Consider the following 16947-nt stretch of genomic DNA (forward strand, 5'->3'; position numbering starts at 1 on the left):
TGGGTCAAGGTGCTTACGCAAGGGGCACTATTACTTCATCGGTAGCGCCGGTACGATTCCTTCGCTGTGTGGCGTCGTCCCAAAAGGAGAAAAGTGGGAGGAGTGTTGTGCCGGTGCCCGGTCTACAAAATGCGCACATACCTCGTGATTGGGAACCAGCGACAAATCGGAATAGTGCATGCTGGGCAGCACGAGTTTGTACGGTCTCTTATGCACGGGTGACTGATGCGAGTAGACGTATTTTCCCAAGCTGAGTATTGCTTGGAGTAATTGTGAGCCTGAGTGAGTAATTGTGAGCCTGAGTATAGGTTATACTGTATTATATTGTATTATATTGTATTTTATGTGTGTTCAACACGTATTTCCCTGGAAGGCCATTCCCAGAAGATATAAGTGAGACTGTTACTGTGTATGCGAGTCTGTGAGTTGCCTGTGATTGTGTCAATGACACGCATTTCCCTGGACGTGTATTCCCAGAAGTATATGTGTATGTAAGCCGGTGACTGTGTGGTTAAGTACGTATTTGCCTGGAGGTGTATTCCCAGAAGTACATGTATAGTGCCATTTCGTGACGTGGACGAGCCGACGAGTTCCCTCGAAGACAACGAGGACGATTGGTGCCATCCTGACGAGCATTCCAGTTGATGCCCATGTGAGTAGTTTAGTATCTTGTCGTTGCTAGTAATTGCTGTAGTTGTTGTGAAAGAACCCCACAAAGAGCTAACCGTAAAAACACTACAGTTTTATCAACAACGGAAACACGAATTACCCAAATCTACCCTGTCCATATCAACACTAATTCTAGCTAATGTTGTCCTAAATTTAGTGACAAATATCCCGGTGTGACCCAAATTCGACGATGTAACGGTTACATAAAGCAATATTTAGCAAATAATTAAAGAAATAATGAAATGTTTAATAGCACAAAATAATAATTTTAAACTCGGCTGTATTACTTTGAAATGATTCCAAGACAATAATCATCCATTTAATCGATAAAAATAGAACATCGTCGAATTTAGGTGTCGTCGAATTTGGGTTACGGTAGGATATGTATTGCGTCCGGTGGTTGCTATGGAATTGTGTCGAAAGACCATCAAAGGCCTGAAAACTGTGATAGAGCTAAATCAAGGAACGTAATAAAACATAGAACAGCCAATACATCTAAGTTGTATAAGGCGTAGAAAAATAATTGCTTGTTTCCAGTGGCCCGACCCTATCTAATTTTTTGCCACCGGTCCTAATCTTTTGTGAGCCCAAACTTAAAAAAAAAACGGACTGGGTATTTTTCTGCAATGCTCAATGCTCAATAAACTGTATACGTTATCCGCATATTATTTTTATTGTTATTGAAGCGCACGTGGTAGCTGGCCAATCAGCATTGAGTTTGCTCACACATAATATTAGGTCATTCATGCGCAGACACTGTACACTTGGAATAAACAGTTGATCTTGTCGTCTACCAACAATATAGCGACCGATGGCAAACGTTTTATTTAAAGATTTACAAATCAAAAGAAGCGTAACAATAAATAAATTATTTCTAAGCTGATTACTTAACACCTTTCTCCCAACTATCGATCTGAATTAAAGGATTTCTATTTCGACAATGTTACACCTTTCTGCTGATTATCGTTTGAAATTAAAAGGTGATCAGTTGTTTTTTACCTACAAAAAATGCTATTGTAAAGCAATATGTCAACCCAATTGTATATTTGCTAAGTTTTGCAATGTCTGCAGTCAAACGATATGCACATTTTTTTTAATGTGCAAAACGCATACAATTTTTCGGACTGTCGTTTTGGGAAACATTATTTTTCGTCGATTATAATTTATTTTCAAAGCTTTTATAGAATAAATAGATTGACGAATACACATGCGGTGATACGGACGGTGTGGTTTATAATATTTTTAATTGTATTCACCTGAAAATACAATTAGAAAGACAATAAAAAATAACAATTAGTAAGGGCACTGGATGGGGTGGGGGATCTGCCCTTTATTTCTGTTGGGTTCCTGCGGCTGCGGTTCCAAGACCCCCGGCCTAATTTCCAGGATTTCAAATTTGGAACAATCGACACCCCTATTAAATGTACATCTATAAAATAACTTATGTTTGTTCTTTGACAAGTACCATACTAATAATTTCTATAATGATAACTGTATGTTACATTATGATATGTGATATGCCCTTGTTGTCATTTAAAGAAATATAAACAAGTTGATAGTAACATCATCGAAAAACAAAAAACTGGTTGGCTCAATGAAATTTTGGGACAGCGCTAGCCCTGGTAGATAGACCCCATGACACCAGTACATAATATAATCTGAAAATGTGGTCCTTTGGAAGCATAAACTGCATCCAAGAAATATAATAGCACACCCAGTTTGATTGGGTCTGTTCATCGTGATAATGTTACATGCAACACCGCTCGCGTCCCCCTAGCACGGCTATTGGGCTATTTAGTATATTATAAATTATAAATAATATAGTATACACTCCATAATCCCAAAGGAACAGAAAGTATAACAACACTGAATCCCTATAGACACTGAGGGTCAAGCTTTCTGCGACTTTAGTTATGCCTTTTATTGGTCATAAAATGGACTATTAAAGTCGTTGCCAGAAGTCAACATTAAACTCGGAAATAAGGAAAGCAGTGCTCCAGCTAGGCCTAAATCGAAGGGCGCCGCGCCCTGCCCTCCAGAACCTCCGCCCTGCCCCCCCCCCTCCCCAACCTCCGCTCTGCCCCTCCCCCCCCTAAAAAAAAAACAATTTTTTTTTTTTTTTTTTTTTTACATATGATATTTCATAAATCTCTTATTACATTGTAATTAGTTTAATCCTCATTGTAGGCATTATATTTGAATGGTTTAATAGTAATGGGAATAATACAATTATTTATAACATATAAATTAACATGCAATAGGAAGCATTCCAGAAACACCCGCGCGCTCAAACGTGCCCTTTTCACAAAATACTGCGCGTCGAAAGTGCCCTTTTGACAAAATACTGCGCGTCAAAAGTGCCCTTTTGACAAAAAGCCCCCCTGCCCTTTTCAAATCCTAGCTGGAGCACTGGGAAAGCAACAAATGCATAATTAATGAACAGCAAGTTTTTATTTCATAAAAGCATTTAAATAAAGCCATATAGCAGCACATACATCATCAAATTTATTGTACATACAGTTGTACACAGAAAAATGAGAAGAAGATGCACCATGTACGACATTTTCTAAAAAAAAAAATATATAAATTAAATTATTTGCCTACCTACCTACCCTAATTTTTTAGGCCATGACAGTGGAAAATGGAAATAAACATATTTTTTTTTTAGGCCTAAGGACATATACTCAAACCCGGTTGACTCGCGGGTCGGGTTGACTCGCTGTATTTCATTAGCGCCCTCTAGATTGTATTTATAAACAAACCTGTGTGACCTACTTGTCCAATTTGACAGAAAATATCTCCCGCTACAGGTTGGAATGGATTTTTAGTAATTAAATGTCGTAAAAGTCTGACAATATTTGAATTTTTATAGTTCAGTTAATTGTTGTAACAAAGTAATAATACAGTGCTTGAAACTAACTGTGCTATTTATTTTATTTGATGTCTTAAATTCCATATATTTAAATTGTTTTATATGTTATTGATTGTTATTTCAAATGATGTGTCAGATCTCGTCGAGTCAGTTTCGTATGGGCAATTTGGCAACGATGTAAGGAAACAAAAAATTTGCCGTAAAGAGACTGATACCGAAAGTTGGTCGTAGTTTTCAAGATGGCGTCTGTAAATCTCCACGCGAGAAATCGCAACGAAGACAAAATAATGTTATTTTATTGTTTTGACGATGCAAAAGCTTACATAAAAAGAAAAGAAATTGATACGAATAACCTACATAATTGGTTACAGCACAAAAAACTTTGGTAATTCAGGTAAATTCATTTTATTATTTTGTTCATATATCTAAACGTAATGATTTCTGTTGAAAGAAGCATAAATTATCCTGCCGTAACCCAAATTCGACGACACCTAAATTCGAGGATGTTCTATTTTTATCGGTTTAAATTTAAATGGATGGTTATTGTCTTGGAATCATTTCAAAGAATTACAGCCGAGTTAAAAATTATTATTTTTTGCTATATAAGTTTTTTCATTATTTGCTAAATATTGCTTTATGTATCCGTTATATCGTCGAATTTGGGTCACACCGGGATAATTATTCTTCAAAGTTTAATTGATTGTTGTGGTTGTAACCAGCTGGCGTTTGAAAGAAACTCAAACATATTTTAATGAAAAGAGAAAAGAGAGACATGTTAATCTTTAACAAATAGTTGGTTTGAAAGAAACACATTTAGCTTTCCTTTTTGTTTTCCTTACAATATTGACACTGGGACCATTGACACGACCGTTTTGTAGACCTTCGTCGAGTCAGTATTGTAAGGACAATTTGGCAACATGGTTAGAAAACAAACATTTTGCTGTAAAGAAACTGCTACCGCATGTTTGTCAAAGTTTTCAAGATGTCGTCTGCCAATCTTCACACGAGAAATCGCAATGAAGACAAGATACTTTTATTTAATTGTTTTAACGATGCAAAAGCACAAATTTAAAAACATGAAATTGATAGTATAATCGTTAAATAATCGGTTATAGAACCAAAAAATTCGGCATTTCCATTTTTGTTTTCCTTACAATATTGACACTACCGTTTTGTAGACCTTGACTAGAGTGAATATTATTAATGAAATTGTTGTCAAATATTATCAATTATAAGTTGAAGAGAAATACAATTACCTTCCATTATTGTCATTTTGAATACATTGAATCAAGCTCTGATTATTTAACAAATTATCAGGGCTTTCCTTTGACCCGAGCTCCCGGGTTTTGACGCTTGAAAATTACAGAAGACCCCTTTTTGACTCTTGAGAAAATTACGTCATGCGTCACATTTGACCCGGGGGAATATACCGACTTGCGTCAACGAGATCAAAAGTTGTTAAGACTAAGCGATAATTGGCTCGGGGCGGAGTATCTCATTTAGTACACGCTAATCGTTAACGCCCGTTTCCAATCATCGATGCACAAGTCCACCCAGTAGGCGGAGTTTGGTTAATTAAGAAATGTAGTATTGACCAATTAAAACACTGCTGGTTCGATGACACGTGTATTAACTTTCCATTATTTATCATAGCGTTTGTTATCAGCTGTTTGCGGAAAAGACGTGTATTAAACCCACCTAGTTGCAATAATCCAACTCCCAGCTATTGACCCTCTGAGCTGTACGTATGTACTCATAAAAGCTCAGAGCATTTAAGAAGAACTATAAACCCACCAAAACAGAATGGACTCATCCGCGTCAGTTTTAATGATATTCAATATAAAATAATAACATCCATATCCACATAACACCGTAAAGCATATTTTGAGATATTTCCAGAGTATGGCAGAATGTATTTCCAAAGCTGAATGCACCCATCACTGTTTCACTTCATGATTGCTCAGTTCAAAGACGCGCGAAAGTTATGCTGGCATATGTACTGTCAACAACGTCAAATTACACGCTTTGCATCAAAGTTGCTAAAAATAACTATAGAACCGATACAACTGGCCTTGTGGCAAAGTGACAATTTTTGCATGAGCTAATTGATTACAAAATACATGTAGGCGTAATAATTGACCGTTTGAGAAGGCATAGAAAACGGCGTGTTTGTCGCACGTCTTCCGTGAAGATGGCACATGAAATAATTAAAGGGCGTCGGAATTTTTGATGGGATTAAATACGGAGGCACCTTTATCGGCGAGTAGAAATAATTTCCTTTTATAGTTTACCGATTTATATAGGCTATTGTGTTTAGGTACCACCCGTATGTTGTTTTTTTTTTTTGTGATAGCCAGCGGAAATGTTTTTTTTCACATTTTGCATTTCATTCTTAATTTAATAGCCACGCGAAACGGTCAAACAAAAAAGTTATTGGATAAAGTGTAATTGTGCTAGTGCATTCGGAAAATGTCGCAGAGAAACCTTTTCAAATTCGGAATCGGTAGTAACTCTGAAAGTGTGTGTAAGACGCCAACGACAAAGCGTACTTTAGATCTAAATGACAGTGCTCCCAACACCCCCAAACATGCGAAAGAAGAACATATGACATATTACTCTGCTGTATACATGAAGTTAATGTTGTATTAGAATACATGTTTTGTATTTATTAATCATTGAAATATTGTGTTTAAATGCATAGTGTTGTAGTGACAGTAAAATGTAAGAAATAAATGTTAACATACATGTATCATTTTATTTGTTGCTTTTTATATATTATATCTCAGTAATTAGCTTAAATTGCAAAAAATCATTGACTCTCCTGCGTTATTATTAGGACTCTCAGACGTTTGATTTTGACTCTTGAAAATATGGTCCCAAGAGTCCTTGACTCTTGAGATTTGAGGTCTAAGCAAAGCCCTGAAATTATCATTCCAGTGCTTTTTAAATAAACACAGTAAACTTCTAATGGAAAATAACGGTATCAACTGTTAGCAATTCAGCGTACATTGTTCTGCATGCACTTATTTTCATTTATTTATTATTAAGTAACAGCAGTGCAATCTGTAAATACTGTTCTGGATGCATGGATATTTATACCCAGGTGATGATAGCCATGTATTCACAGCCATGGCAACACAGGGGCATTATAAGCAGTGTTTTCTCAGTATTTGATGACTATGTAAATCACTTGAATTTGTACCAAAAAGCGTATGTCCTTCAAGATGAGCCATGTTAGAGCAAAATATTAAAAAAATTGTGAAGTTTATTTTTTTTATGTTATTATTTTTTATTCACCATTTACTAAATTAATACTAAATTTACACTGGAACCTATAAATTCTGCCACGCTCATATATTTCTTAAATGATGAAATGTTTGCAATACACTATGGTATTAATTATTTTTATACAATAAGTTTGTAAAGACGTTATCAAATCTATTTAGCTTTTATGTGGCCTAAATATTTATCACAACGGGTAAGTAGAAAAAAGCATGCCTCACAGATAGCTTTTTACTTTCATTAATATTTTGACTTTAAAAAATGAAAGAATTTTTCCCCAATTGATAAAGTATTGTTCATTCCCATATCCTGTCACAAAATTCCTTATTAATTGTCTTTCAAAAATCAAAAAAGTTTTAAAATGAAGACTTATGAAGGTGAAAACATTTGTACTTTCTCTTTTTTTAAGAACAATGTGATTCTATGTACCTTTATCAACTATTGTAATGCCCCCAGTTCGAATGATAGGGGGTATATTGTTTTTGGCCTGTCTGTCTGTCATTCTGTCCCAAAACTGTAACCTTGCGATAACTTTTGAAATATTAACTTTTGAAATATTGAACATAGCAACTTGATATTTGGCATGCACGCGTATCTCGTGGAGCTGCACATTTTGAGTGGTGAAAGGTCAAGGTCATCCTTCGAGGTCTAAGGTAAAACAAAAATCAAAGCGGCGCAATAGGGGTCATTGTGTTTCTGACAAACACATCTCTTGTTCCTATTAAATGAATGAATTCTTGATATGGATTTTTTTGTTTAATTTCAATTTTTTGTGTTTTTTAAATAAAGTGTATACATAAGCAGAAAATAAAAAAAATCTGTTTTGATGAATAATTTCAGTTTTTACTTCATCCTCCCATAAGGATTGTTGGGTCCATGGGGTGAACCCTTATATGTATGTGAGCCTTGGACATCAGGGTCTGAAATGCCATCATGGTACAGACAAGAATAAGAAGAGAAAACTGGAAAAGGAGAAGGTATTGGACAGAAAAATGGTTACCTTCCCCTCCATGCTTGTCATTGATTTTTAGCTCGGCTGTTTTCGAAGAAAACCCGAGGTATTGTCATAGCCAGCTTGTCGTGTCCGTCGTCGTGTCATTGGCCGTCCGCGTCATGCTAAAACCTTAACATTTTGTCATTGGCTCTAAAATCAAAGTGCTTCAACCTACAACTTTGAAACTTCATATGTAGCTGCACCTTGATGAGTTCTACATGTCACACGCATTTTTAGCTCACCTGAGCGATAGCTTGGGGTGAGCTATTGTGATCACTCACCGTCCGGCGTCCGTCCGTCTGTCCGTCTGTCTGTCTGTAAACAATTTGTAAACATCTTCTTCTACTAAACCATTGAGCCAATTTCAACTAAATTTCATGTGGAGCATCCCTAGGTCATGGGACAAAAGAATTGTTAAAAAAATTTTGATCACATAACCAAGATGGCTGCCATGACCATATATGGTAAAAACCTTAAAAAATCTTCTTGTCAGAAACCGCTCATCAGATTTTCAAAAAATTTCACAGAGATGACCTTTGAAGGCTCCCCTGAAAAAGTTGTTCAAAGAAATTTGATTTGTCAAAAAACATGGCCGCAGGAGCTCGTTGAACTTTGCATGTTTATTCGTTTTTGCCTATTTTGTGAAAACTTTCAAAAATCTTCCACATTTTTTGTCTGATCCTTTCCAAATTTGCACAGTGTCTTAATATCAATGAGGACACGAACCCTACAAAAAATGAGCATCATTGGTCCATGAAGTACAGAATTACCTCCCCTTGAATTGAGAAAATGGTGTTTATGCAATAAAGTCCAAATTTTTCATCCAATTCTTTCCAAACTTGTAAGGATTTAGCATGGTTCAAACAAGAGAAACAACTACAGTTTATGCATGTTCTTTTTATTACAGATTTGCCTCCCTTTAATTCATTCAAAATCTCATTTTACAGCAGAGATTCCAAATCTGACCTGTAAATGAGCCCCATATTTACTGCCAGTGCTAGGTTACCTTTTCCCATTTGATCATTCTTAAGTATTGGTCTTGTAATGCTGCTACTGCTTCTGCTACTGCTACTGCTACTACTACTACTACTACTACTACTACTACTACTACTACTTCTACTACTACTTCTACTACTACTACTACTACTACTACTACTACTTCTACTACTACTACTACTACTACTACTACTACTACTTCTACTTCTACTACTAGTACTACTACTACTAGTACTACTACCACCACCACCACCACCACTTCTACTACTACTGCCACTACTACTACTACTTTTACCATTACTACTACTTCTACTACTACTACCACTACAACTACTACTACTACTACTACTTCTACTACTACTAATCCTTCTACTACTACTACTACTACTACTACTACTACTACAACTACTATTAATACTACTACTACTACTACTACTACTACTACTACTACACCACCACCACCACCATTCACAGTGACAAAAAACGTATTCACACAATGGCTGCTACTACAACTTATAGCCCATATAGGGGGGCATGCATGTTTTACAAACAGCTTTTGTTTCTATGGGATTTTAACCACAACTGTTCATGTTTATCTCCGACACATATTTTTAGGTCACCTGTCATGAAGTGACACGGTGAGCTTATGTGATCGTGTGATGTCCGGTGTCCGTTGTGCGTGCCTGCATGTGTGCGTGCGTCTGTCCGTCAACAATTTGTTTGTGTAGACAGTAGAGGTCACAGTTTGCATCCAATCTTGATGAAATTTGGTCAAAATGTTTATCTTTATGAAATCCGGTTTGGGATTGTATTTGGGTCATCTGGGGTCAAAAACAAGGTCACTAGGTCAAATAATAGAACAGCCTTCTGTAGACAATAGAGGTCACAGTTTTCATCCAATCTTTATGAAATTTGGTCAGAATGTTTATCTTGATGAAATCTGGGTTGGGATTTTATTTGGGTCATCTGGGGTCAAAAACCAGGTCACTAGGTCAAATAATAGAAAAACCTTGTGTAGACATTAGAGATCACAGTTTTCATCCAACCTTTATGAAATTTGGTCAGAATTCTTGATGAAATCTGGGTGGGATTGTATTTGGGTCATCTGGGGTAAAAATCTAGGTCAAATAAATAGAAAAACCTTGTGTTGATAATAGAGGTCACAGTTTTCATCCAATATTTATGAACTGTGGTCAGAATGTTTATCTTGATGAAATCTGGATTGGGATTGTATTTGGGTCATCTAGAGTCAGGAACTAGGTCACTAGGTCAAATCATAGAAAAACATTGTGTAGACAATAGAGGTCATAGTTTTCATCTGATCTTAAAGAGTCAGGTGAGCAATTCAGGGCCATCATGGCCCTCTTGTTGAGTTACTAGGTCAAAGGTCAAGGTCACTGTGACCTCTTAAAAAAAACACAAAAAAATCTGACAAGCTTTCATGTATTCAAAACTGCACCCGCAGCCGAGCGTGGCACCTTTAATGCGGTGCTCTTGTTAGCTTACCTGAGCACCTTGTTAGTATGCAGAATCTTTATTTTCATAAACAATACAATAGCAATGTCTCATATAAATCAGTCTTTACTGAATTGGAAAGCATTGTATTTAATAACAATTTTGTTAAAAAATAGGATCCAGATGAATCAGCTAAATGAACAAAAATCTTTTATATATAAACTTTGAAACATCAATGTAGCGCATCCTGTAAGCCATTTAATGCAAAAATAAACAATGTACATGTAATGATGGGCACAGGATTTTAAAAATGTTCTTAAAATGGTGTTGATTTCAGTGCAAAACAAAATTTTTTGTTCTTATTGTCTTGATGAATGCTCAGATAAAAATATAAGATTTATTTCTTTGGACTTGGTAAAATGCTAACATTGATCAGATCATTCCATGAAGAGTAAAATGTTTACCCTTTTGTTTTATACTGACTAATATTATGATGAAATTAGACTTACAGTATCTGTTCTTAAACAAATTTGGTCCAAATAGTTGTCAAAACTCAACACTGTGTGATATCAGATAAAATATGCATTTTCATGTACATAAAGTTGTAAAGATATTAACATACTTTTCAGACAAAGACAGTTAGCAGTGAGCAACATTCATATGCTAAATAGAAAACAAGGCATGCAGTGCAGCTCTCCAAAAAATTGGACTGTCCTGCTTCTATCATTCTGAAGGAAGTGTTGATATTCACCCCTGAAAAGGTTGGATGTGTTGTTTTTCTTTTATTTAATTTACCCACAAGCAGGACAATTACTGTACATTACATTGTTTTATTGCAATCATAACACTTAAGAAACCTTACTATTGCACCAATGCTCAAAATCCACTGGTTATATCATCAATTTCTTCTGATTCCTACAAAATGTACATTTGTATTGTGTTTGCCTCATTTTTATTGTTTTTACCTCTGTAAAAGTGTGATAAGCAAAATATGATGACAATTAAATTAAACATCTTCATCCAATCATTTTTTTCTATTGTTGGTTTAAAGCACTGTTTAGGTTGTCAACATTATGTCATTAAATACAAGGGTTCATCAAGCGAGCTGGACAAAAAAATGGCTGCTTCTAATGTGAGGAGTGATCTGAGTAAAGGCATCAAGAAGATAATGGTGGTGTTTCCTAACATCGAACACAAGTACCATACAAGTGGAGAGGTACTGATATGTAAAGTAACACTCTGTAAAGTTAAATTTCTGTTGATTTATTTGCTGTAACATGTGATCAAAATTGTCAACAGTTGCCCCATCATGGGGATTTCTTGTTTACCTGGCACGTAATAATTTAAAAAAGTGTAAAAATCTTTTGAATTTGACTTTTTGAAAGATGAATAGGATTACGCAGAATATTTAAAAATGTCATCAGACTGCTCCAGCTTTAAACCTGATTTGTTTGGCAGCACTCTGTACCTTTACATTATCCTAGATCTTTCCTTAAAAGATGATGTGTATAATAAAATAACTTACAATTAATTTTCTCTAAATGCTTGAGTTTTGATAGTTGTTATTTGACATCAAATAATAAAACTAAAGATTGTTAAAAGCATGCTCCTGGAATCGAAGGTAGCCACACGCCAGTGGTCGAATAATTTATATGGACTTTTATTAAAAATGACTGTTTAAAGACTTTCTTAAGAAGTCAAAGTTTTGCAATAATTAAGATAATAATAACGAAATAATGAGGAGAAGAAGGACATAAAGATTATGCCCTGGTTTCCATTATAATTTCTTTATTATTCCCTGCCGAAAGGCATAGGTATATTGAACTTGCAGTTGTCATTCCGTTTGTGTGTGTGTATGTCCATCTTCGCAATCAGCATATTGCAATATGTCAACTAGTAAATTACCTAGGTTGATGAAATTTGGTATGTTGAAAGAGGGACAAAAAGTTGAATGTACAATTTCCTTCATTTTTTTTTTGCCTCCTGCGCAAATTATTGTTGCTGAGTTTAAAGAAATGAGTGGAAACTAAAAGCGTGCTGACTCAAAAAGTACGTAAGCAGAGTTGATAAAGTTTGGAGGGCATAAATGGCCGTATTGGAAATATGCACTTCATGTCAGTTTCTTTAATATGGTTCAAATTGCTGATTGCTATGGTTATATAAATACAATGCAGCAAATATCCACTAGGGGGCTGCTGTTTTGTCTGTTAACAAGCTCTTGTTAATGTAAGATTCAAATTTTACTGATTATCTTAACTAATCAACAACAACGCACTCTGGGGTCACACTGTCTGTCAGACACTGAGACATCTACATCTTTTCATTTGACACCTCTTTATAATAATGTATTTATATTAGCTTGAAGATCTGTATTAAAATGCAGATGATCGTACATTGGGGTGATAATGTTTGCAAAGTGCATGTTTATATTAATTGCTGCTATTTAAATTTCTTATTGAATCTTCAACAGAACGCTGGGCTGTTGCAACGTATCGACAGTGATGTTACCTCAAAAATTAAAAAACTTGTGGTGGAAGAGGGCGTTGCAAATGTTGAAGAAATGCAACGCCATCTGACCTCATTTGTTATGAAGAATGTAACACCTGCTCCATCAAGAACTAAAAGGAGATTTGCCCCTACAAAAAAGTGATCAGATATCACATGAATAAGGCAGCAAAGAAGGGTTGTGATAGCAATGATGACCAACACAACTTAGTTCAACTTGTGAGTGTGCTTAGTGTGTAATTAACAGTTACTTCAATACAGATATATATTTATCACATGCCATACCCTGCTTCCCCTTGTAATATAACCATTACGAATATTTTTATCTTACACATGTGTAATATACTTTTTAAGGATTTTCATTGGCTTATTTTCGTTTGATTGACCAATCGCATTTTGTTATGTTGCTGAAATAACATTGCAACGTCAAATGACGTCACGAAATGTAAACAACATTTCGGATTTATCATTAAGTTTGCGAAAATATTTTAATAATTTTTTGTGTCCGGAGCCATATCTTGGAAGTGCTTTGGCGGATTTCATTGAAACTTGGTATGAGTATAAATATGGATAAGAGGATGATACATAACATTTGACAGAGTTATACATCTCATTAAGAGAAATTTAAGAAATTGTGTTATTATATTTTCATATATTACTTTTCGGCCTAAGATGCTAAGGTCATACATTGTTTTGTAAACGAAACATGCGACATAATTTTCCTTTATCATTTACATTTGTTGTAAATAGTGAACATATTAAAATTCTGATGTCTGATATTAATTTGCCTCTTGTGAATAGATTTGTACCATTGTTTTGTTAAATGGACCTTTTCACGTTTTGGTAAATTGACGAAATTGATTTTTTTTTTCAGATTTCAAAATTTTCGTTGTAGTTTTTTTTTTGCGAGGAATCGGTAATACTGAACATTTACTAAGCTCTACAATATTACAGTATTTGCATATTTTGATGATTTAAACACATTAAAAATTTAAAGCATTACGAAGGAATAATTTGGCGAGTTCTGTTGTTATCATTATATTTTGTGACAGTACGATGATTGCTGATATAAATTATAACATAAACATATTACTTACTATACGATCACAGATGGGCGAGTTGTTTAAGTTCTAGTCTTTTACTCAAATGGTCAGTTGTTTAAGACTAGTTAAGGATAACTTTTTTATCTTTGATTTTATTCTTGTTTAATTATTGAGCTATTTAATTCCGATGTAAACATTCATCTTTTTACATTATTTTATTTATTTCATCATTTTTATTTTTAAAACTTCAACACATGCCAAAATCCGTGAAAATATCCATATACAGGTATGCGTTTATAATTGTTGGCATCATTTACGTCAATTTCTTTAAACTATGACTTTTTCCCTTCGCACCAAGACAAGAATATTAATTGATTAAACCAATGGTTATTGTTTGCTTTTGAATGTCTTACTATTGAACATTTGATAATCTCATCCGGAGGTTGTTGCTTTCCCGGGATTTTATTATTGTTTTGTTAATTTATTAATTTTCCAACGTTTAGAAATGTCATGTTTTGCTAACATTTATAAATGTATTTATACTTTTATTCGCACTTTGATCGTAGTACTTTCATGTTTGGCTTTCTTTCACATCGAACAAGTGTTTATTTTTTTTTATAAATATCATCTACGGTTGAGTGGTTCGATTTAACTTCTTTAATTTAAGACGCATTCTGCAGAATACACCAAAAATATCGGGTTTGATGAACCTTATATATTTAATGTTGTGCCTTTCTTTTATTAATACGCTCTCCTTTTCTATATTTTGTAATTCGTCTGCAAAACAAAAGCGTTCATATTTGAGTTCTTTTATTGCTAGTTTATATTTTTTCTTGATTAAAAATCAATGCATTTTTTAGCATTTGCGTATATTCATAGTTTATTCGATGTTATGGTATGATTTTCTTGAAACGAGATGGTTTGCCACAGACGTGAATGGCAGCAATGTATAGATTGTGTGTAAACCATTTCACCATTTCTCCCATTTCACCTTGAATCGGTAAATATTAAAGATGAAGATCGTGTAAATAATGCGTTGTTAAAACATCAATTTTATCTGCATTTTAGGAGATGTATGATGTTAACTGTGTATAGTTGTGAAATTAACCATATTCGTCGTTATCGCATTAGTTATGGCGACACTCTTCAAAGATGATCTTAAAATACTTAAAGTTGTAATTATTGTTTATTTGTAACATTTTAAGTCTAATCCGGGTTTTCGCAACAAATAAATTTAACCAAACATAGGACTGCACTCAATGGCACTTATGTGGCCAAGGATGGTTAAATCTCATAGATGTGTGTTCATATTGAAATACCATATAAAGTTGTATATATTTATGTATGCATGCATGTATGTATGTATGTATGTAATGATATACATATTAGATATATTTAGTCTTATAGCCTAACAATTGATCCATATGCATCACGCACATTTACCAATAAGGTGTACTCCTTTTTATCATGTAAATGTCATTAATTAAAAAAGTTGCAATATTATATGAAATCATGTATTCCCTTCATAAACATACCATGTTAACCAGTTCATAACAATATCGTCCATTCTTTATCTTCTACCATCACTTATAAATTAAATGTATAATCCATATATAATGTAAGCTATGAGCTTGTATAAGCTTTGTTGCTGAATAAATGTTGTTCTTGTTCTAAGCATTTTTGTTTGTAACAATTTTTGTCTTAAAACGGAAGATATGACATTATCAGAGAACATAAAGTCATTGACAATAACAATCCATCAAGTATAAGGTAATTACAGTGTATAACTTCTAAATTGTAATATAGACCGTATAACCCTTTCTCCCATAAGAAGCAAAGTGAAAATTGATTTTGCAACCAGCATAAACCCAGAACAGCAACTCGCAGTCTGTTAAGGTTTTATGCTGTTTGTTACTCATCAGTACATAAAGATTGGAAATGAAGCATTTAAAACTTGAATATGTTAAGAAAGGACTTATTTCATTTAATTTTCTAAAGGACTTTAAATGCATCAAAGTGCATTTGTGAGAGGTAAAGGGATAAGCACATGAGATTTTTGTTGTCCTTCATTTATAAAACCCGATGTATAAGCACGATGTGATCGTTGTCTAGACGCATACCAATATGGGTTCATGTGTTCCTCAACGCTATTAAATCCGTAAAATAACATGTGCATATTCTATGGACACAGATAAACAGAAGTGGATCAGTTTCTTCATGCAATTGAAACCGTATAAAGAAACTCAATTTATTCACTCGATGCTGATTGATTGGGTTTTATTAGGCCATACGATGCAGATTTATTGGGTTTTATTACACTATAATGCAATTAAGACCATATATTCGCATGTGAACGTTAACTGGGCTCAGATAGATAGGCATCCATCCCTGGTTTCACCCGAATTGTACCGTATAAGCACGAAGTGGACGTTGTCTGGATGCTTTTTTTGGAGGGGGTGGGTGTATTTATTATACAATGGTAAAAAAAATATAAAAAATAAAACACGCGGAGATTTCATGCACGTACATCAATCTAATTAACTTAGTTATTTGATGCAATTAATAGCATTAAAGCACACTCAACAGGAGCCCCCCCCTCCAGGAAGCCCCACGATTAAAGTGATTTTGAAGGCTTTGTCAACCACTTTCCGGACATGTCACGCCTTATTTACTTTCATCAAAGTACCTTCTTATAATGCCAAAAATATGCATAGTTTATACGCCGGGCGACACAGAGTATAAAGTTAAAACATTTTAGCGATTGTCTGTGATTAGTGGGCAATTTTGAGTTCGAAGAAGAAGATAAAAATGAGTTTACATAGGTGATTTAGATCTAGCTAAGTGTGAAACATCAAATGATTTGACTTTACTTTGAAGATTTTAGGGGGGGGGGGGGGGGGCGTACGCCGCGTCCGCTCCCCTCCATTGGAGCCGCCTATGCTTAATGTGTTGACTCGACTCGGGTTGATAGGGCTCTAAATGCTCTATAATGCACGTACGACCGTATGTAAATGTTACTGGGCCCAGATTACCGTTAAACCATCATTTTTAAACACGAATATAACCGTTCACGCGGGATATAAAAAAACGTCTGGACGCAGAATAATCGGCGCTCATTAGTTCCCAAACGC

At 34.7% G+C, this 16947-nt stretch overlaps 1 long non-coding RNA gene across 1 annotated transcript; it reads left to right on the forward strand.

Annotated features, from left to right (window-relative positions):
- The first annotated feature begins 3786 nt into the window (after positions 1-3786).
- LOC127839433 (uncharacterized) lies at positions 3787-15395 on the forward strand. The gene is made up of 5 exons (XR_008030349.1): positions 3787-3935; positions 7664-7800; positions 10898-11029; positions 11359-11484; positions 12739-15395. It is a non-coding gene; the product is annotated as an uncharacterized LOC127839433 (long non-coding RNA).
- Positions 15396-16947: the final 1552 nt, after the last annotated feature.

The sequence above is a fragment of the Dreissena polymorpha genome, chromosome 7 (assembly GCF_020536995.1).
Source record: "Dreissena polymorpha isolate Duluth1 chromosome 7, UMN_Dpol_1.0, whole genome shotgun sequence".
NCBI classification, from domain to species: domain Eukaryota; kingdom Metazoa; phylum Mollusca; class Bivalvia; order Myida; family Dreissenidae; genus Dreissena; species Dreissena polymorpha.